Source organism: Solenopsis invicta, chromosome 2 (assembly GCF_016802725.1).
Source record: "Solenopsis invicta isolate M01_SB chromosome 2, UNIL_Sinv_3.0, whole genome shotgun sequence".
In the NCBI taxonomy this organism is placed as follows: Eukaryota; Metazoa; Arthropoda; class Insecta; order Hymenoptera; family Formicidae; genus Solenopsis; species Solenopsis invicta.
Window position 1 is genome coordinate 12200372 of NC_052665.1, and position 22228 is coordinate 12222599.

The 22228-nt window shown below is 41.8% G+C and overlaps 1 protein-coding gene across 2 annotated transcripts in view; it reads left to right on the plus strand.

Annotated features, from left to right (window-relative positions):
- The first annotated feature begins 3123 nt into the window (after positions 1-3123).
- Positions 3124-22228, plus strand: part of LOC105196821 (zinc finger protein castor homolog 1) — a 93303-nt gene continuing 74198 nt past the window's right edge. For both annotated transcript variants that reach the window (XM_026135454.2, XM_026135455.2), the window contains exon 1: positions 3124-4343. The gene's annotated coding sequence lies outside the window, so the exon portion shown is untranslated. The remainder of the gene's footprint in view (positions 4344-22228) is intronic.

Genomic DNA, 22228 nt, shown 5'->3' on the forward strand with positions numbered 1-22228 from the left:
CTAAATGTGAAAGGATGGATAAGGGGAACGGGACGAGAGAAGAATGTAGACACGGAAAGGATATGGTAGAAAAAAGATACGAACGGTAACCCTTTTCCCTTTCCTGTTTCTCGCACGGAACCACGGAAACTACCTTGGAGAAATTCGACTCTAAAAATATTCGTCTTATGGAGTTTCTCCGGTTTTTTTGACCGCGCTACTCCCTACTCCCCGACTCTCTCTTTTTTGTCCTCCTACCCTCGGGAGAAGCGCATCAGCCATATGGCCCGTGAGGGAGAGATAAAAAATTCATATTTTCACTGGAAGGGCTGAGACTGAGCGGTATTTTTAAACTTTGGGGAGTGCTCCGAGAGAGCATTCAACTTTGGTTTGTGCCGGATTCTTCAGGTTTCCGTAAATCCTTCCCTCACCAATTATCAAGTATCAAGATAGAAAGAATAATTGCGCCAATTGAATTATTATTTAAATCTAAATTGCAGTTTAAAGATAAATCACCGTGGTGTAAAAATGTAAAGCAAATTTTTTATATTTTTATCTCTCTTTAATTATTATACCCCATTGTCTTAGCCATATGTTTTTACCCATTGGAACAGTAATACGAAGCAAATGGAGCCAAATGCTGGTTATACCTGAAATCAAAAATAGGTTTTCCATTCATCCCTTGGCGGTCGGCGCCGTCTTCCGTTATTTCCTTAAGGGTTTCTTTACGCTAATGGTTTTCTCACACGATCCTCAAAACGGTAAAACCCCTTTTGACGGAAATCGAAACCCCTTCGGAAGCCGTACGCAGGGCCTCGACGGGTTAAATCATTGGCACATTACGCAAAATCACGCAGTCCCGCAGTATTTTCGATACCTGGAGAAATACGATATTTTATTGGTGGATTAAGGCCCTTTAAGAAAACGCCGATAGGAAGAAAGAGAAGCAGCGAGAGAACGCGTCAGCGCGTTCTGACCCATTTTCGAAGGGTCCCACTTCAACCCTTTCGAGACCTAACGGGACGCCGCGACATTTTTCCCACATTCTATTTTTCCGAAAATCGACTACCTGATCATCAACTGGTTATTTCAAAGCCCAAATAGGGTCGTTTCGTAATACGGGAAAAGGGTTAACCGATCTTCCTGTTTCAGAATTTTGATTGGTTCCATCGAGCGTATAAAATTTGAAAAAAAAAAAAAAGATTTTATTATATAAAAACATTGAATTATAAAGAATTTAATTGTGAATTTTAAATATAATAGCTTTTGTACATATTTATAATAATTACCATTTTACAAAAAATGCAAACAATACAATTGCAAATAATAACAATAGATTACAGAATAGAGTTAATGATGCTTTGTTTTACAAGCAGAGAAGTAATACAATGCATTATATGCAGTTATTAAGAAAAGTAACCTGCGCGGAATTTCCATAGATCGACATAGACGCATAATACAACGACCATGAGAACAAAGGAAAAATATAGGAATACAAATATGAACAGAACGATAATTGTGATAAATGAACGTGTTAAGAAATCAAAAGGCAAAAGAACGTTCACACGGCGGATTGGTATAATCACGTGAATCAGGCCCATTTTCGTTCATGACTCTTTTCAGCTTTAATCATTCTTAATCCCCGTTACAAGCTACCCGCACGATGTAAATAGCTCGGAAACGTCAATCTAAAAGTTGGAAGGGATATTAATGTCGCGACGTATTAGAAATATAACGGGAATGATAACAAGAACGAAGAAAATTTGTAAAAAGAGTAAACCGTTCTTTTTAATATTTTCTTTCGGTGTGTGTTTGAAAGATTTATCTTAAGTGAAGTATCTTTCTTTATTTAATTCACGAATGGTTAAAGTAGTACAATACTGACAAGAGATCATTTATCTGTAATGATGTACAACGTAGTAATACTAATTGCTCTGCTAAAGTATCATGAGAAATTTTTCTCGAAAGTTTCGTGATTCAGGTGCAAAGTTTCATTTCAGAAAACTAATTATTGTTCTCCTCCGATACCCTTTGATCGCGTCCTATTTCTGCGACGCCATAGCATCCCTCGTTTTTTCTCAATTAGCGACATCCATAGAAACCCCGAATAATCGTCACCCCTGTACCGACGATAAGCATCGACAGCATCGTAAAAACCTTTTGCGAGGGTAAAAAGTGGGAGTGTCCTTCGAGGGCACTCGAATGACGTCATTGGTCGGAACTTTTCTAGGGTGATTCTACACAAGGGTGGAAAATTAACGCACTTGGAAATTTTGCTCGTCTCTTGCTGTTCGGGAATCATAATGCTGCGTTGAATTAGCAATTTTATCTCTATTTCTAATCAAACTTTTTTGTTACATAACGAAACAATACTCAACACTAACTTGAAAAAAAAAACTTTTATAATGAGTGATATAACGACGAAATAAATTTGCTTCAAAATCATGTTTCTTTTTATATCAGAAAGCAAATTGGGAAACGCTGACCTAATTTTTTTATTACCGAAAGAATTAGCTTAATTTAGAACTTTTAAGAATTATATAACAAAAATTTACATCGTCATGCCATACACTATTCCCTCATGACAATGAAAATAATTTACTCACTATTCCGAGACTGTTTTGTTAACCAATTTGTTAACGATAGGATTAAGATTTTTTTGCGAAACTACCTCCACAAGACTACCCACCCACTCGCGCGTACAGGGGCGTCTCAGCTTTAACGTACAGAGAGGTGCGTGCGGTTCGCCAGCCGGTGGACGAATGCGTGCGACAGCGGCCGAGGAGCGGAAGAAGAGGAAGGAGTTGCTCGGCGGTGGCAGAACTCCGTCTCTTTGCCCCCGTCATCGTCATCGTAGAGCCGTGTGGTGGTACCGCGACGACGTCGGGGGCCGACGGGAAAGAGGCAGCGACGTGCACCGTCGGGGGTGGGAGGCGGCGGAACGTCGGGCGAAGGCGGGGAGAATGCGACGCGTCACTGCTCTCGACGGGGTGGGGCAACCTATGGATGGTAGATTGGTGGGGGTTGCCGAAGTCCGCGGTCTTTCTCTGTCGGCGAAAGAGGGGCCAGGGGGAGAGCAGCGTGTTCCCTCTCTTTCCCCCTGTTTCTCCCCTCTCCGCCGTCTCTGTCTCTCACCCTTTGGAGGGGTTCAGTCATCTCGCGCCAGTCGAGCCACGCGCACTCTCCTGTCTGATATTCTGGGTTCGCTGGAGAACCACCCTAAGATTCTGGAGGCGACGAAGCAGTAGTTGTTATCACTGTGAGGGTGGCGACCCTTGTCTGCCATCGGGGGTGGTGGTAGAAGCGCGTGGCGAGCGAATTTCCGCGAGCTCTTGAAGAAGACGCGAAATGAACCGCCCTCTTCGTGGACGTGGAGTTTGAAAGACCACCCCCACTTCTTCCCCCTCTCGATCAAACGCGCGCGCGCGCGCGGCGCACGCGAGCGCGTGCCTCCCTCTTCGTCGCGGGTGCTTAGACAGCCTCGAGAATTGAAGACACACGGGTACCGAGTTTCACGGGTGGAGAACCCGCGCGTGTCGTCTCGAAACGAGGATTCGTTGGAACGACAGTTTTGGAGTATCGCGATAACGCGGCCGACACAGGAAACGACGTACTTGTCGCTATTCTGGTGCATATTTAGTAGGGGGACCTTGATTAAGTCTACGCAGTGTCGTTACTACAAAACTGTCACCTTACGACTTTACGAGGGGACAATCCTCCTTTCACATCATTCTAGACAAAATAGGAATTGTAATTCAAATTTGTGATAATCACCGGTCATGAAATTAAATTTTAAACAGTGCACCATGAAATTTGGTCGTCAGGACAAAAACCAATGATTCATTGGTCGCGAGGATCGGTAATCGTTCGAGTTGACAAGATTATGAGAAGTCGATCGAGAATGCCGAATGATCGCTTGAATGCTTCCCAGAATCCGAGGATCTCGAGTGACAGTGTTCAGGGTGGCACGGCGAGTGTTCGATGAGGGTGGAAGTGATCTCGGTGGGAGATTTCGAGAGGAAGAAGCTGGCGCGTGCTTCGTATTCCTCGCGAATCAGGACTCCCCGAAGAAGTCTCGGAGAGCTTCGTGACAAGGATCGGTCGACGATCGAATCTCGAAGACTCGAATCTGGATCGTTCGGTTGTGAGTGATCGCAGAGATTCCGTGAGTTTGGTGCGCGAACGACATTGAATTGTCACGTTTTCCAAGTGAACTGGAGCGTCGATAGTTGGGAATGAATCAGTGTGGATAATCGCGATAACTGGTTTGCGAATCTCATCGCCAGGAACGCGCGTCAGAACTATGGTGATGTTGACGGGAGTGATTCGCGGCAGGAACGGAGATACCAACTAGAGAGCAAGAGGTAAAATTTGCTTCCGGTTCTTACAAGCGATGTTTTACGCGTTGTTTTACTATATAAGCTATTAATACGAGGAGTAGCAAAAAACTGTTGAGAAATTCTCATGTGTGAAATTCCAAAAGATAATTTCGTACATAGGAAGAGAAGGTTTTCACTTCAGTATCCGTATTTTGATAAAACCATTGAAACAATTTGTCATTTTCGTAAAATTATTCCAAAAAGATGAAGTGTGCAATTAATTTCTTCGTGTACCGATTTAGTGTATTTTTTAATCCATTTAATTTAATTTTTTGGATAATTAATCTTTCTTAAACTCTTTTATGGTTTTTTTTAATATAAATAATCTACGCACAAAAGTATCATTAAAATATTCATTATATAAAATTTGAACAAAAATTAGTAGTTTGTCTCTCACGTAGCTGTATTGATGTGTATACATTAACGACAGTTGTCAACTCATTTTGCATTATTTCATTCTACGTTGAAACAAATGAACGAAGTTGCGTTCCTGACGTGAACATTTCGTAGATCTCCCTACTTTCTGCATTCCTGCCATTTATTTATGTCGCCTATAGCCAATAAGCGTCGTCCATAAACTTTTCTTGGCCGAAACAGCGTTAGCGACAATGTACCTACTTAAATTATGCCGCACAGCAGTGATGGGTTGTTGCACGACAAGCTGTGAAGAAGTTGGCAGCTTTCTTGTCCCGATTGAGCTCCGTGGGCTTTTCGCGCTCCGAAGCGCGTCTCGAGAGAACGAAATTAGCTCGTGGAATTGTTCCTGACGATTTCGCAGAGTTTGCCGCTCAAAAATCCGCTTGGAAAACTCGTCGAAGCGTACCAACGCAAATTCACTCAGTGCAAGTTTTACGTTCGAATGTAGATCGATTAGGCAGAAGTTATCATCACACAAATCATTTGAATATGATTGTTTCCAATTGTGCTTTGTATTGTCATTTGGCTTTTAATTTTCTCTTCTTCAATATTGCATCTCTAACATCGTTCTCTACGCGTCGAGATGTTAAATCATTCGTAGAGTCGGATAACACAGCCGCGACACAGCTTCGAAAATTATCATCTGGAAGAACGTCGACCTTCCTGCCGGAATTTGACCTCGATCTCCCGACAGGAAGGTACTCGTGCGTGATTATGTCACTTCCTTTCCCTTTTTGTTTCTTCACTCTCGGAAATTGCCGCCGTTTCTCTGTATCATCCATGCTATATGCAGTATCTCATTTTTACCGTGGCTTTACGCTGTTCCATAAGCGCATCATGGGTGTTCCGATCTGGCAATAAAAAAATAATATACTCGTTTTATCTGTAAGCTCGTCCTGCCGTAACACTCTTATTTACGGTGTGATTAACGTTATTATCTCGCCGTACGTGAACGCTAATCAAACATGCAATATTTTCTGCTGTATAATACCGTAATCGCTGTGCGGCAAAGATTATCAAAGATTTTTAATAACTATTTCGATTAATTTTTAAACTTAATAATATTAACACGATATGAAAGAGCGCATCTTGAAAGCAAAATAATAAATTTATAAATTATATAAAAAATATGAGTGTTCAAACAAGGATCCGCAAGAAATTGATAAATCGAAAGGTTAAAGATCGCGAGAAAACGCGAGAAGACAAAATGATAAGAAAATCGCGTGGATCGATCGAATAATCAAGAGGGAAGCGCACAAAAGCGAGACAAAGAACGAAGGGAGGAGAAGGATATTGCATGGAAGAAATGAAGAAATCAGGAAAGGTGGAATAGAAATCGAAAAGAAGAAGAAGAAAGAAGAAGAGGAGAGGACAGAGGACAACCGAAGATTCGTGTACGTTGATATACGTTGTAAAGTACAGGAACGATGGAAAGAGAGAAAGAGAGGAGAAGAAGGGTCGTGTTGAACGAAGAAACGCGAACGGGGAGGACTCGAGAGAGAGACAGAAAGGAAGGGGAAGAAAACCACGAAACAATTGGAGAAGCGGAGGCGGCCGCATTTCATGTTGCCTGGCATCGGCTCCCTTTAAAGAGTCTCTTGCTTTTTGTTAGCTCTTCGAAAATTATGATTGTTTGTCCGTGAGATTTACTGCTCGGAGGCTCCCCCGACGCGCCGTGTGTGCATGCGCGCGCGCGCGCGCGTGTGTGTGTGTGTGTGTGCGTGTGTGTGCGCAAGACGCCCTCGAGGAGCACCGCGATCTTTCGCTAGACCGCGGGTCAGGCCTCCGGGGGACGGTCGGGGGAAGGGAACGATAGGAACGCTCGAGGTTTACCGAGATTAAAGAATCGAGAATTTACAGCACTTGCTACTAAACTGGTGTTCCGCGCTGCTTCCTTCTCCGTCTCTCGTTCGCCACTTTCCTTGTCGTGCTATCTTAATTTGCTGAATTAGCCGCTGTTTGAACTAAGAGATTTTGCTTTGGAGCCGAAAAAGAAACTCCACTGCCTGCGAACAGCACGAGACGCAATTCGCGCGAGAAAATGACTGAGTTTGCATTCGTCTCGTCTAGAAAATTACGTTAAATAAGGATAAAAAGAGTGTCTTGATTTGTTTTCGATCACGGTAAATTGCTCGTATACACTATTTCATACGCGACTCTGATCGAACCGTATTATACCATCCATGGTTTTCTGTGCTGTAGTCGAAGCTGGCGCTCATTGATTATTCAAGAGTTATTCAGACATATCGACCAATGCCGACTGTAACGCGGGAAAGAATTGAATAAAATATTTTACCAACACGACGTCCGTTTCATAATAGAATAAATAGAGCCATCGGCCTTTGTCCGTCGAGAGACTTTGTATGATTTTTCTCGGCATTCCTCGGATGATTGCGACTTCCAACTTGGACCGCAACGCATATTTCATGGGACACCTGTTGCCACGTTCAAACTTCCCCGACTTTTCGCCGCGCGACTTTCCCCGCGGAATTCGCTTTTACGACGCGACGCAATCTTTTTATCCGCCGAGCTACCGTGTCCGCTCGCGACGCGAACTGTCCAGCTGATTTATTCGGGATCTTATTGTGACCGCGCGTTCAGGCCGAGAACGGGCCAATTCTCGGGAGAGTCTCGAGTCTCGAGTCTCGAGTCTGGAGCCTCGAGTCTCGACTCCAAAAAGCGATTCCTCCTCCGGCGCGGCGATCGCTCTATAAATTTCACGAGTCTTTCGAACCCTATATTTTCTCGTTATCCTCGCGTTTTGCACGACACGTTTTATTAAAGCACGATAATTTTACGAGGAGGGTCGGCCATCCTCCTCGTCTCTCGCGGCCTGTCCTTCCTTTTTCCTTCCACGGTTCGCCGCGCCCCGCGCGCCACGCCAGATTCTCATCTGCTTTTGTTTACAATACTTGTGCGCAAACTCGATTCATTTCTGCACTTCCCTCGCGCGTCACTCCTTTTATTTTGTCCGTCATCCCCGATGTAACTATGTATGCTAATTTTGTTAATTACGTGCGAAGTCTTCAGTCATCGTCGTTGTTAAGTACACTCGCGCGAATAGTGTCAAATTTTTAAACATTTAATTGCGCGTAGATTTTTATCTCCATTTATATCTGATATAAATATATACGATACTAATTAAGACCATACGCCGCCGCGGCGTGGCGGTGAAACTTCGAAGACGTGACGCGTGATATGTCGATGAAAACGCGGGGTACGATATAATCTTCTGTGCTTTTAATAACGCTTACACTCGCGCGAGTAATATATTCAATTTTACTTGCGCACGTGGCTCTTTGTTATCTGCGATGCAAATACACGTATGGCGTTAATTACGATGATATCACACTCGCGAAACATATTTTAAAATACGTTCACCTATACTTAATATAAATACGCGGCTCGCAGTTTGTTCCCTAATTAAAACATATAAAAAAGAATGTGAATGTTGTCGAGCCGTTCGCATGCCACGCCGTTCGAAACGGAAGGTGGAAAGCAATCGACTTAATTTAACACTGATAATTTTACTACTCGTGCAGGCGCGTTTAACTTGAACGTTTAACAATTTTAATTGCGCGAGTATCATCGCCGCGAAATATCTTAGTGCATCGTGGTCGTCATCGTCGTCGTCGTCGTCGTTGTCGTCGTTGACTCCTCGCGCGTATATCCGAGCTGTGCTTCTCCGAGGCAGCTCGGCAGTAAAAGGCCTAAAGTTTTTAATACTTTCAGTTGTTTTTATGGCGGCTGGCATTTGCTCTTTTTTATTGTTTCTCCCCCTTTCCCCGCGCCCTCGCTCTTTCCCTCTTTCTCCATCTCTTTCTCCCGCTTTCTCGATGGAACGCGCACGAGAGTCCGAGCGGTATCGGTGGAAGAGAGAAAAGAGGAGATTCACAGTCAGCCCTCTCTGATGTACGACTCGGCAGTCCGCGTGAAAAAAATCCCATAAACCAGTAAAAAAGCACGGGGTCTCTGGGCCAGGGGAGTCGGGAGAGATGGACGTAGCACGAGTGGGAAAGAAGAGGAAGACGTGGAGAGAGCGGGAGCGAGAGAGGTTCCAGTATCGCCAAAGGAATTCCTCTTATGACGAACCACGCGTGATTTTCTTTCGTCTGACTTCTTCCCATCTCTCCTCCCCCTGCCCTTCTCTGCCGCACGGCTTTACCCGACAGTTCCAATGCGCGTTTCTTCACCTTCGTTTCGGCCCTTTCTCTGCTTCTTTCCCCTTCGCTCGCCTCTTCGTCCTATTCTTTCGCGACTCTTAATCTTTCGCATCTGCCTATCTAATGGCGGCTTAATTAGCCATAGTAATGCCAAAGAGTTTTATGTCTCGGACGGTACAAATGGGAGGAAGTAAATCCTACTAGCGCGTAATCTTGTCTTCGCGTAAATGCTTTACATTCAATTTTTTCTTCTTATTCATATTGCAATTTTATATCCGTTGCCAAGTACTCGCAACGTCTAATTTGATGGATTTTCAGAGAAAATAAGAATTATTCTTTTGATCGATCGACAATTATTTTATCTTTTTTCATCTGCTTACAACCCAATCGTTCCGTCAAACCGCCGCCACGCCGCCGTGCAGCCTGAATGAGTAAATTAAAAAGCGGAGACAAAAGCAGGTCATATGACAAATGACAGACACATGTGCCGTCATTTTGCGTTTATTATTTGTGCTCGCCTCGGAGGTCTCTACGCACAAGCTGAAAAATATGTTCTCTCTATCATTTTAGCACACACTCTCCTAAGATGTATTTGCATAGTTAATTTATTTAGATGTGTCAATCCGTATATTTTTTTCTCGGAGACATTGAAACGTTTAAACGACTTTCAACATCGTATTCCAATAAATTTTTACCTACGTCAAATATGCTGTTAACTTTTTAAAATTAATTGCTGTTTTTAGTGACTGTTTGCGACTGTTTGTGAAAATTAATTACAGTTTTTAGAGACATTCGATTTTTTTTTGTAACAATTTTACACGTGCGTTACATTATTGGGAAGATCGATCACTCATGGAACTTTGGATAAATTTTGCATAAGCGTCGAAAATGGCAGCGGCGACAGTGCGATTTCGTCGATGATAATCAATCGCGTGGATATGCAAATTCGGCTACACGGCGCGCACACGTAAGAAAGAGCAACGCGAAGCATAGGTTTTCTACAGCGGACAGTAACAGAGAATCAACGCTCCCTATGAATAGTTATAGGTCGTTTCGCATAAATTAGGCCGCGAGGAATTAATAGTTAATTCAGCAGGTTTTCAATTACGGCGCAATCGAGAGTTCAGCGGTATGAAACTTATAAATATGGAGGCGAATCGCAGCCTGACGCGACACTACCACCGTGGATGGACCGTGGGCGAGATATACTTTTGCGGGCGCTGTCGCGCTAATTATCGAATTAGCACGCGATTCCTCTCCGCAAAAGTTGTCACCGAGCGTTTTCATTACGTCGTAACTGATATAAATCGACAAGCCACTTTCTCGATTTTTCAGAATATTAACTGAAGCTCGTGAATAATAAGGAAATAATCTCTTTACATTAAATCATTTAGATGTTTTAGAAAGATAAAAAGTTGTCATAATTCTCTTTCTATTAAAAATGTTAAATATTATCACGTACATTCGCTTTTTAGTTTTCCAGTTTTAGAGTGACATTATTTAACTGCTAATAGAAAATTCAGATAAATTCTCTCACGAGTTTTGTAAAATTCGATAGAATTTCATGTAAAAATAATATGTAACATCCAGCTAATGAACCAAAGCGAGTTATAATATTTTTTCTTTTTCTGTGTCTAATCTTCTTTTTTAATATTTTTTTTCTCGTATTCTCAATTCATTTTCTGATTGTGTAAATTACATTTCTTTGAATTTAATTATTTAAAATTTATTTAAAAAATTAAATCAGTAAATTATTTCTTAATTATGTGTTCGAATAAAAACTACAAGCTCGAGAAAGTTCACAGTTTGGCACTATGGCTAAACTGATTTTCGGTCATTCGCCGCGATATCTGTTAGGTGTGCAGTAGTTTCAAGCTTTGAAATTGGATAGCATCAACTCTTTGAATCGCGCCTGAATGTTGTATATTGCTTTTACGATACCGAATTGTATATTTTAATATAAAATTTTCCCAAATCCGCGTATTTGAATCTCCTTTTATAAGGCATTGAATCTCACGGCGCGATGCAAAGTTTCTTCCGATACAAACAGGCTCCAGCCGGTGCGATGCCTCGCATCATAAACGTTTCCCGCGCTACTATCGAGCTTGGCGTCTCCCGATGAATTATATTTCGACGATCATCTCGATCGGGGATCTTCGAATCGGGTACGAAGGAGAAGGCGAGGAAGAGGTGAAAGAAGAAGAATAAGACGAAAGGCCGCCCCGATCGCAGCACCATCCGTAATTTCAGATAGAGTCGGTGCCGGGTGTTATTAAACCTGATAGGCCAGCGAACGTTTCTCCCTCGCGGGTGTTCCCCGACTTCAATTTAAATCGGTGACTCTGCTCTTCTGCACCCACCCTGTCCCTTCAGCCTCCTCTCTCGCTCTTCCGCGCGTCCTTCGCCGCCCTCGCAGCACAGACTGCTAGCTCCGCGGCGCGTACGCGCGTCCACCCTCCGAGCCGCAAAGTTGGGCCCTTCGGGGCCCGTTTCGGTCAGCAACGAGACGAAGAATAAGATCTACGACGGGATTGTAGGAGAATAAAGGAAAACGAAGAAAGGACGTTTCCTCGCTATTTGTTAGCTTTCGGGATAACGACCAGTTATTAACTCGCGATAATTATCGATTTTAATTGCCGATTTTAATTATCGGCACAATATTCTCCATTAACCATCGGCCTTCTCGCATCCTCGAATATTCAATATCTGAAAATAAATTAATATTGAATTGCCTTTGTGATACCTTAAACGTTTCTTATGTGCAACGATAAGTTCTGTACTGTCTTGTTGAGTGTTAAATTTTCTTTCCGATGTTGTTAATTGAATTGAAAGCAGTTATAGATATCGTTAATATACAGAATTGGATATATCACATGTCTTCCTGGAAATTGTTCTCGAGTTCTTTCGTCATATCGGTGTATACTACGAGCGCTTAATGGTGTCATAGCTGAGATCGTTTGTCAGGACGAGTCTCCTGACAAGTCAATGCCACGTCAGTCAAAAGAAGGCTCGTCGTGTCTCACTGTGAATTATTCGCGTTACGTTGCCGTGGGCAGTTCCGTTTAAAAGGAGCTCGTGCGAGCCAGGTCAAGAATCTTGTTCTCTCCTTTAACAAATTTCTAAAGCAAAGTTTCTTCTAAAATTTACTATGACGAAAATCATACATATACAAATGTTTCTCAAAGTCGTCGATATAATTTCTTCAAGTGCAAAGGAAATATTTAATCGCGTAGAGTTATAAATAATCTTAAAATACCGTTGGCCTCAAGAGCGTGCACAAGAAGCTTGCTCCCCTAAATTTTGGCAAGGAGAAAGAATTAAATTATGAAAGTGATTGTTACGACGAATGATTGAACGCATGGTTCACGCTTTATTCCCGAAGGGATATTAAAAATTTTAAAGAGAATAACTTGTGTAAAAATATTGAAACTAGCATTTTTAAAAGAAGCTGAAAGCTTCTTCCCAGCAATGAAATATGCCCTATATATTTTTTTAGCTTAATTGTGTATAATGAACACCATTAAAAAATCGTTTAATACATTGCAAAGGGTGAAAATTTAATTACCGTTAACAATATCAGACAATCGACTTAATGGATTGTGTGTGTACAGAAAAACGACGCTCGCGATAAAAAAGAAAATATTAAGAAAGTTTGCTGCAGATTCTCGAAAACTGGTATCGATTCAAGTATCTTAACAAAATTTAACAAAAGGGGTCTTCCTCTGATTGAAAACCTGGATATACCTGTGGTGGGCTTTATTTCTAATCGAGATCTGACAATGAGTTTAACGATTTTTGGAGGAGATTTCTCTTGGTTTTTACCAAAGAATAAAAAAAACATTATCGAATGTTATTCAACGTTATGAGCGCAACAGCGTACGATCGAACAATAATAGTTTTGATCGTAAATGCAACATCTACGTGCGTATGATGCTTTTTATTCTTACGTCCGCGCAAAAAGTTCTCTCGCGTATTTTCCGCGATCATAAGAATATCAGTGACAACGTTAAGAGTAACTCGCGCTCGATGAGCTATTAAAGACGTTAATAACGACGCATCCGGATGGAATGCTGCTGTCATTAGGAGCAGCGAGCAGCGTCGAAATCTCCGTCAGACACGTCAGCCATCGATCCTCTCGCGCGCGCGTGGCAAGTACGATCGCGCGGGATCGTAAATCGACGTTGAGCTTATGCAGGACGACGTGGCGTCAGAATATCTTCCTGCGAAGCAGGAAGTAGCTGGAAACGCGTCTGCGAAAGGCGGATGTGCGAATCGTCGGCTCGCGACCGGTTTCTCGCGTCTCCGATCGTATTTCCATCGCGTCGCTTGCGTCGTTCGACGACGACGCGAAGTGAATCCTGGAGCTTGTTGGAGCTGCTGCTATCGTGCGCGCGCGCGCGCGTGAGTGCGAGATCGACCGTTATTCAGGAATTAATTCATAATTAGAGCGGGGCTCACCTATGGGGAGAGCCTAACCCACATTCCAGCCACCGGCTGTCCCCGCTGGCACGGCTGGCTAGCTCGTTTCCAGCTTTTCTTTTCTGTTTTCTCTCTCTTTCTCTCTTTGTCGTGTTCCTTTCGTCTCGCCGTCGTCACAGCCGCCGTCGTAGTCGTCGTCGTCGTCGTCGTCAAGTCTGTTCCTTCGCTCCCTGCACTTCTCTACCTCTCACACCATCTTGCCACCTGGTCCACTCACCTACGCGCCGCCAGCGACTACCGGCAGCCGTTTTGCATGGTTTCCCCGCTGGCTCCGCACGCGCAGCAGCCGGCGAGCGTGTTATCCGCGTTATCCGCGTGCCACGGTGCGCACACGGTGACACTCCTCTGTAAGAATGCGCCACAACAACCGCGGCTGCCTGATCAGCTGATTGATTCGCGTTCCCCGACAGCGATCTGGTTTCGAGCAGTGGTATTTGCGTGCATGCACGCGCGAATACTCCTTCCCTATCGGAATATGAATGCAGTGTGGTGGTTACGGAACGAACGCGTCTCTCAGGAGATGATGGAAACTCATCCTGATAAATCCCTATCGAACGTGGGAGCTAATAGAACGGAGTCGCGGCGAACTCCGTGCCGGACTATACGGTTTGTGTCGCACGTGAATTGTAACGTGGGAGTCGGGATTCCATGTGACTCTAAATCGTAATTGAAATCTCAATAATTACATCAACTGACGATTTCCAATTTCGCACTGAGAGAAAAGTACATAAACTGACGGAATACAGTTTAAAATATTAAGTAGAAAATATTTTTAGTAATTAAAGTACAAAAACAGATTTGAAATTATTTATTTCGCGTAACCATTAATCTGGCATTTGTACAATATTTGCGCACTGAAGAGGTGTGTAAATCAATTGAGTAATCACATAGAGAATAGGAAACTACAATAATGATAAAAGTAACGGTTGAATTCATTATCGTTACCGTAAAAATGTAACGTTGTTACCGTTACTAATGGAAAAAGTGACGATCGTTACTAGAAAAAACTGGAAAAAAGTAACGATGTCATAAGTAACGCATTACAGCCTTGATAAAAACTAGTAGATAAAATGAAAGAGACAACGTTAGGAGATCTATCTATTGAGTTAGTAACCTAATTTAATGTTTACATATTGTCGTGCTACATGTTGCGTTTGGTAGAATAGCATAAAATAATTGTATAAAATCGACGAAAGACGTTTTATCTCGAAGTGAAAGGCTTCTATAATAGGAATTCTCATATTTCAAATACTTCCTATTTGCTTATAAATCGAGGGGGAATTCACAACCCAAAATTTTGTACACCAATGCCGATTTTTGGCATTGCTGTAAAACACTGCCGACATTTTTGTACACTGCCGACAATGCTTATTGTTAGTCAATGCCTACAATGCCGTCAATCCTATATTAAAATTAAGGCAATGCCATGCAATTATGAACACTACCGCGTGCCCATTATCATACGCCAATGCCTGCACAAGAATTCTAAAGCTTTCCCGAAGTATTCAAAAATTTTTGTGCTCAACCCCATGATCGAAAAACCGACTCTGAAGTGAGCTCACCACTCCCCAACCACTGACGACAATGCCGTCAATATTATAGGTCACTGCTTACTTTTTTCGGCAGTCCACTGCCGAAATTTTGTACACCAATGCCGGCTGTGAATTTCCCCTCGTTATAAATACTTTATACAAATAACTTGTTGTCCATTATCTGAGTTTTGGATTTATTTTTATCAAACTTTTTTTCATCTTTGCTTATGAAAAACTTAATTATCGCAAAATCAAAATGTATAGAAACTGCTATCATGTAATAGAAGACATTTTCTAGATTGCATTTATATTTCTCAAGTTTTATTTTTAGTCCAAGAAATATAATCAAAAACAATGTAATATATTAGTATCAGAGATCTTTTTTCAAATTTTAATTATTATAATTACTATTTTTATTACATTATATGTTGTTTTTATTGATAACGTTAGTAGAGTAATAACTATAAAAATAAAGCTCTTAATCATAACTACTGTAACATTCGTTTATAGTCACAAGTATCAAATACTTTTCTCTCATTGTTAATGCACAATTTCTAGATGGCCTCGATTAAAATTGATCAATAATTTTAGTTTTAGAAATTACTATTTGTGAAAAAAAATTTAATATTGAACATTAATGTTTTTGCACGCAAAGAACGATTTTATTTAAATATTTAGTTGGATACAGATCTGAAAATAATTTTATTGAACTATCAAAATAATTGTGACGAATGTTCAATGATAAGTAATGCTGCAAAACATTTTGACATTCTAGTAATTCAGTTTGAGAGTTCAACATAATTATTTTGATGGGCTATCAACATTATTATCAAATTTGTATCCAACTAAAATTATAGATACTTTATCAAAACTGTTCTTCCCGCGTGTTAGTTACGTATACATACATCTATACACGTGTGTAGAACAGAATCTGATATGTATGGTGTACCACGATATTATTTCTCCGAAACCGCGCGTCTACCCATGATATATTCTGTCTGCCGAGAGCGCTGAAGGAGAGTCTTCTGCATCATTTCGCAGTGTCATAGTTCACACGTTAATAACGGCGCGCGCCCACGTCGGCTTGAAATCGTAGTAGGTTGCGCCGGCTTGAAACGCGATATCGCGTTAACGCGGACGCGATGGATTAGAAAGTGGATTTTAGATGTTACCGTTCGCGCCGTCTTCCTCGGGATCGGTTTCAGATGCGATCGCGCGGGTAGCCCGGCCCCCCGATATCGATATTCGCCACGCGCATTATCGGCGTACGCGATCACGCTCGCGATCAGTGCGCCGGGCACACATATTAGAGATTTCAGGCGCACCTCGATACGTCGTTTTGAAATCGCTTTTGAGCACGCTTTCAGTTATATTTCCATTTACGCATTCCCACATTTTCTACGGACCGTTAAAAAAATGGTCTATCGGTCGTTAATAGAGAATATGGCGAGACGTTGCGCGAAAGCGCGTTATCTTTCATGCCGCTTGTACCTGCGCGACGATAACGCAGCTGCAAGGAGCCTGGAGACTCCGTAACGGAAGAACGCGCGCCAAGTTGTAAGTGGGTCAGCTGGATTCTGGTTTAAATGCATGAATACATGCGTGCCTACCTACTGTTGTTTTGTCTTCGCAATAAACCTTGGATCTTTAAGATTTCGAACTGTCAACAAACGAAACTTTTCAGCATAAAGAAAATTCATCATTTATAATTTACTTAATATTATCTAATTCTTTGTCTCTTAATACACGTATTGTCTAAAACGAAAGTTGAAGAAAAAATGAGATCTGAGTTTAAGTGTCGATGGCCAAATCGAGGTTGTGTAATTAAAATTCACGTATCGCGTGTGCGATGGCACGCGTATCGATGAAGTTTTGAATACTTCGTGAACGCGGATTTCGAGCCTGGACTTTTGATCGAACACGCGTACGTGAGAAATCCGAGAATCTCTGGCGAAAGCGGAAATCGCCGGCTCATTTATCGATCCGCGATGGCGATGATCGCGTCGTTTTAATCGCTCGCGAAAAGTCAAATTGCTGACTCGATCAAGTTCCATCAGGTCGTCGTCCCACACCCATTTCCGTTCCTGCTCTCGTAGCTGGTTACGGCATCTCCCTCCTTTCTCCTTCTTCGTGATTATTTTTATTTCGTTCTATTTTTGCATACATGCTAATTAGCAGTTGAACCACAACACGCGTTCATGTTATCGATGAAACTTAAAACCTATGACGAATTGACACGTTCCAGTTTTCAATTAAAATTTATATTTATGCAGTAATGCAATCTGTAAAAAATAGTTTGAGTTCAGCATTTTGAATGTGGTCTCTTCTTTGTACCGACTCAGCTGAATTTTTACTTTTCGATGACTTTTGTAAGTTTAGTTTTTTTTTAATTAATTTTTTTACTTTTAATGGTTCTTTTACATTTCTTAATTCTCTGTTTTTTTTTTACATTTTTATAGGGCGATAGTTTATCTTGGCTAATTTACATTTTGATAGCACTTGAGTTGTCTAGTTTTTTACTATATCGAGTGTACGCAAACTAACTACCGTTTGTACTTTTGTTAGCTTATTATTCTACGTTTTAAACAATAGAGTTATTTCTTAACTAATTTTGCGGCTGAAGCAAATTTGAATTAATATTTGCTCTACTATTTGATATACATCTCGTTATATAATTTGTTAACTTTTAACTACATTGGTGAGATATAAACATACCATACACAATTACGCAAATATTTCTCCTTTATTGAAATATGAATTGCAATCTAAGATTACTGTTATTGAAAATTGTATCCTAAAGTTAATGTTGTCAAAAATAATTATTTCTGTTACTTAGAACTCTGTAAACTTATTCTCTGTTATATTTTTAATAAATGATTATCTTTTAGCTGCTGCTTTTACTTAAGTAGGACTCCAGACAAAGAATTATCAATTTTTTATATTTTATTTTAGTTAAAACTCTTCAAAATTTGGGGTACCTTGGGTTAGTTGTGTAGGTCAGATTTTGCCAATGTAGGCGAAGAGGTTAGTACTAAGTTATATACTAAATTCTATCTATATAATTTTTTTTTTTGCTTGTTTTTGGCCTTTATATTAATATACTTTAATTCGATAGAAAATAATTTCTCTAATGAAAATTACAAATAATCAGCTTTTGTCTTTGTTTAAGATACTGTAGTGTAAAATTTTGTACAAGCGTCGCAAGCGTCACACTTTAAATTCTATTCAAACAGTATGTAAGCCAACGAAAATTTTCATTGAGCTAGAGAATTGGCGACGAAAACGTTTATGTTAGAGCTACTGATGTCGCGTGGACGGTACGCAGAGAGCTCGCGGAAAGAAAAGGAGGCGACACTTCGACGACGCCGAAATGCAATTCGTCGCGCGACAAGAGGTCGTTGCACCGCGTGCCCTTCCTGTTTCTACCTCGCGCTACCTCCAACGCCTTCGTTCGATCGTGCCTTCGCGAGGCGATAAATTACCTCGGTGCGCCGCGATCGCGGCAATTCCTCCCACTTGCGGAGAGAAAAAACGACCGAAACGGGGACGAAGAAGTGCGTGACAAATCTATCCGCGATCGATATCGATCGCTGGCGACTAAAGTCGAATCACGCCTGCAATGTTTTGAGGAAAGACGTGCGTGAACGAGGCCGTTACTTAATTGACGTGGCGCTCCGGTTTATAATTACACTCGCGTTGCATGTTTCATGCGCAATTAACATTGTATAATCTATGCGATCTTTCAGCAGAGCTGCCGGGTAAGCTGGTCGTTTCGAAAAACGTGGATATACTGACGACAAACCGAGACAAACCTTTTTTAAATTCGGTTTAATCGAAAAGTCATTCTGTTGCTTGTGTTTCCAGAAGCTGCAATTCATATTAATTTTTTTTTTTTTTTTTTTATGCATGAAGAAAGTTATGCATGCATCGGAGAGTCGCATTTCCATTCGCGTATCGTGCGATCGCGCGCGATGTCTTCGGAGAATCTAAGCCCCGGGAATATCACAAGAATATCGGTAGCGATCTCTCTCTCGCGATCGCTGGATTTCGGGAAACAACGCGACCGAGACACAAGGGCCGCGGGACACCAGATGAAGACGAGCGAGACAAGCGGCGGCGGCGGCGGCGGCGGCGGCGGCCCGGCGAATCGTAAATTTAAATTTAGAGAGACGCGTGCACGTGAGCGCGCCCCTTCTTCGGGGCCTTCCCCTCCGGCGTCTCGCGGCTTCTCAGCGTCCACATCCGTCCACTCTTTCGGCCTCTTCTCTCTCGCGTAGCCTCCGCCACACCATCGCGCCGGAGCGCGCGAGACTCGAAAAAGCGCCGATTCCATCCGTGCTCGCTTACTGTTTCGCGGTCCCGATCTGAATTTCAAAACGCGACGCGGATTGGCCGGGTTCTGTCGTCAATTGTCGCGAACTTCACGATTGGAAAAAGTTGTTCCGATTTTTAAGTCAGCGGCCGTTCTCTCTGATCGACTGTCTCAATAAGGAGACGAAAGATCGACAGAGAATTCGCCGGGCGCGATCGCGCGATCTGGCAAGAACTCGCGCCACACTTGCGCATCTCGCTCTTCCGCCTTTCTTCCATCAGAATTCTCCATTCGGGTGAAAGACGACCGATTGGTAAAATTCATCGGTTATCGATGGCACATGTAATCGCGGATTTTTTGCACGAACTCGGTGAATCCGAACTTTCAACGCGGTGCGACTTTCTGATGCGGAATGCGGTTTTAAATGAATTAACGGAAACGAAAACATTTAGGACATAAATGCGAAAAAATCTATCTATGTTTGCAGTTTTTGTGTAAAAGATTGCATTGTTTATAAAAGAACATGTCTTGTTAATTTATATCTTGCAAAATTACATATTATCAGATTTATACAGAGAAAAAGGAACAGTTTCTTGTTTTAAAAATATCTTTTTTTTTTTAAATATAAACAAGATTATATAGCGTTAAACAGATATGAACAAAATTGTGATTTTATCGAGAAAAATATATTCTTATTGTTCAATAATTTTTATGCGTTGAGAAGAAAGAATATCGGATAGAAAATACGACAATTTTGAAGCCAAGAATGAGAATTATTTAATATTATTATCATCATCAAAATAATAATTATATTACGCTTTTTAGATGACTATTATGATAAACATTAAAATATAAATACTATATCTTGATGAAATAGATTATCAAATTCTTTAAAATTTTATATTCTTGCTTATATGAAATAATAATTGTTGAATAGAATGTATTAATGTTAATTTTTTTCTAAAAGAAACATTGAATGTTTGTTTAAAGTGAAAATTTAAAACGCTGACGATAGCCATATTTTTAACTAAGCTCCCTCTGCATATTCATATTCATAACTATTTCCAATATAATATGCATTATGCATCCTTAATGCAATTTAAATCGTAGGCGAACTGCAATCCGAGGGAGGCGACCTTACGTGACTTCGGATAAATTTGAAAATAACCGGGTAGAGAAAAGCTTTATTCGCTTCTTCGTTATGTTTCGTAGAACGAAGGAGCGAATGATTCTTGGCAATTTTAACGAAAGAAACGTGAGAAGTCTCGGACGAATCTACGTAAGATTCGTCGCGTCTATTATAGACGGATCTCGTACGCACTGATGGTTGGCACGCGTTTGTCAAAAGAATTTTCCGAAGGTTGCGCGATTCGCAAAAGTCAATTTTATCTGTTTAACACTTTTTATTTCTGAAAAATGTTTTTATTAATATAATACAGTAAATCTATTGTAAGATGTAATTGAAAGTAAATGATTCGCAGTGCATTTAGTAAATAATAAGAAAGAGGATTAGTAAAAAAAAAAAGAGAGAAAATACAATAAATGAAAAGACCGTTAGCAAATAATTCCAATTTTATTTTACAGCAAAAAGGTTGATACTTGTTTTATCGAGAAGAGGGATATTTTCGTAAGGCGTATCGCGACAATAAGTCACGGAAGGAAGTTTCTTTAGACACTTAGGCGGCGTTTGGCTTCTTATCTGTACGCCGTGACGTTCAACATTCGAACGCCCACGCACGGAAGTTGACTTCCTCATTTAACCGCGGGGCGGAACTTAGTCTCCTGATTTTAATTTCACGTAGACCGTCGTATCTTTAATGGCCTTAATTTAGAGAAAAATATATGCGCATATAACAACGATTTAAAGTGCTGATAATATAATATTTGCAACTCGAACGTTTTCTTTTTTGCAACGCGCCTCGAAAGTCTCGAATCGTCTGGCTTCCGTGTAATGAGATCTGATTTATTTGACTGCGCTTGTAACATTCCTAGAGAAGCCATAATACTCTAATGATCTCGAGAATAACTCTCGGAATTCCATTTCAAGCCCGCCATTGATATCCTCCGTCTGTGGAATCCGCGTGAATTTATACCTTACGACTGAGAGATCGGGGCACACACGCGTGTGTATCGAGTAGGTGTAACGTATGGCTTGCCGGTTTAATGCCGCGGCGGGTATGTAACTAGGCCGTGTCGCGGTTCGGGTGTGGCCGTCGCGCATTGTTTCTGAAATTACGATATCGTCGTTATTAATATTTATATATTGCGCGCGAGGAATCGTCGTTGGCTGCTGCTGGCTCAGCGACGACTTTCTAAAGCGACCGAATGCCATCGCTCGCAGGAGACAACTTTGCGACAGCGTCCCATCAGTTTGTCTCAGCCATTGTCGCGCCAAGCGCTCGTTTCGAGGAAAAGTAAATCGGTTTAGGATTTCACGTTAATAATTTGGACGAAAACATCTGTCACTTTCCTCCGAAGGCGTCGCATAAAAATCGCACGGTGTTCAGCGGGCAAAGAGAAAGGCGATACATAATTTTGAAAGGCGATACATAATTTTGGGTGTCCCTGCATTAAACGACCCAGCACAACACGGAGCTATGGGAATCCGGTATTGTTTAGTAGATGTCGGATAAAAATTGTGCAACAATGGGTTCAAGGCTGGTAGCCAACGTCTATTATGCAAACGAGAACAAGCGCGATCGCGCAGCGTAGCGCGCTCGGCTCGATACCCGGACAGTCAACGAAATCGGACGGCTGGCGGTTGATCGACATTTCGGGGGCGCTCGTTTGTCACGCAGAAAAGCCAGAGTCCATTTGTCCCCGCGCGCGCGCGCTGATCCACGCCCGGTTGTGTTAGGCCTCGGTAGCCAGCCGGCCTTACCTGTCCTTACGGCATGGCAGAGACCGGCCGGTCGCCGCGGCCGGCGCGCACGCCTCGCTTCTCTCCTTTTTTAATTATTCCGTCCT